General features: G+C 33.9%; 1 long non-coding RNA gene across 1 annotated transcript; it reads left to right on the forward strand.

Moving 5' to 3' along the window:
* The first annotated feature begins 235 nt into the window (after nucleotides 1–235).
* LOC109589640 (uncharacterized) lies at nucleotides 236–968 on the forward strand. The gene is made up of 3 exons (XR_002188834.1): nucleotides 236–397; nucleotides 465–547; nucleotides 840–968. It is a non-coding gene; the product is annotated as an uncharacterized LOC109589640 (long non-coding RNA).
* The last annotated feature ends 420 nt before the right edge of the window (nucleotides 969–1,388 follow it).

Below are 1,388 nucleotides of genomic sequence, written 5' to 3' on the forward strand. Positions count from 1 at the left end.
AGGTGAGGTCAAATTTTGCTTCCAAGGTCTCTGGTCCAGGCTCTTTCAGCAGCCATTTTTATACAGTTAACTTAAGTACACACCCAACTATGGCTTCAGTGCAGTTATCACTTATTGTGCTAAATAAGGTATGCGGGAATGTACAAATAATAACCATGAAACTTCTACGCGCACATATCACTAGCAGTGCAGCATAGGCAGTTAGACACTCTCCCCTCCTCCTTATCCACTCTTGATACTACATACACACATGGATATGAAACAGGAAGTCGGTATCCAATTAACTCTTTGAAGTTCACCTGTAAACGTCATAACCAGCATAGCTCTATCCTTGGCGCTTTTCTCTCTGTCTATGTTTTCAAGAATTTTCTTGACTCACTTATTTTTGTGAAAGAAGGTATATAGGTGTTTTTGTTTTGTACAGTAGACCTAATAAATATATTCTCATTTCATTTTGTCAACAGGCCTCATGTTTACATGACAAAATTAGAAGACCTCCATTTTTATTTGTAACCACCTTTTCTAGACTCTCGAACGGAGTTAGCTAGTAAGTCTTGGAATCATAATAGTGTATTGTTTGTTACATAGACTGAAACTATTCTCGTGTCAATGTAATGAGAAATGACTGAGATAATAGCCAAAAACTAGTTTTTTTAATATTAATTTTGTAACCACCTTTTTGAGACTTCTGCACCAGGTATGAACAAGTTACTACTTTGAGTGTATTCATTAAGGCCTCTTATATAGACTGTTTATGGTTTCATTTTCCTAGATGCTATGTTTCAAAAGTAATAATATATTTTTTGCAAGTGTTTCAAAGGGTGTGGTTTAATTTTTAGTGAGAACTGAGTAGTGAAAGAATAGGTTATTTACCAAGAAACACAAGCAGGATTTCAGTGGCATTGATGAGACATTGTTACATGATTGTAAAGCTTTATATTTATGCTACCACAGAGAACTATCAAGACAGAGATGATGTACATTACAGTATGTACTGTATGGTGATACAGTAAGTGCGGCTTATAATAATTGTTGTCAATGTTTTTATTGCTATTTTTATAGTTAAAATTTGTTGAAGGACTCATAATAATAATCAATCTATTGGGTCACTGAAGAATAGAATAATCATCAACAGTTATAATGATAATAATTTAAATAATAATTTTTTTAGTACTTAGCACAGTGCATTCTTTCTTGTAATAGTAGATCTTCACTTTTTAGAACTAGAGTATCGATTGCAACTCTTATATAGTCGTAGACCTGAGCTTTAGTAAGTAATTCAACTGGATTTCTTCATTATTTTGCTTGTGCCATGCTTATACACATGTAGTTTAAACGTCACAATACATCACTTCCGGTGCCAAGGATCGAGCGCATCCTGTTTCATA

This window comes from Amphimedon queenslandica, unplaced genomic scaffold (genome assembly GCF_000090795.2).
Source record: "Amphimedon queenslandica unplaced genomic scaffold, v1.1 AMPQUscaffold_11074, whole genome shotgun sequence".
NCBI lineage: Eukaryota > Metazoa > Porifera > Demospongiae > Haplosclerida > Niphatidae > Amphimedon > Amphimedon queenslandica.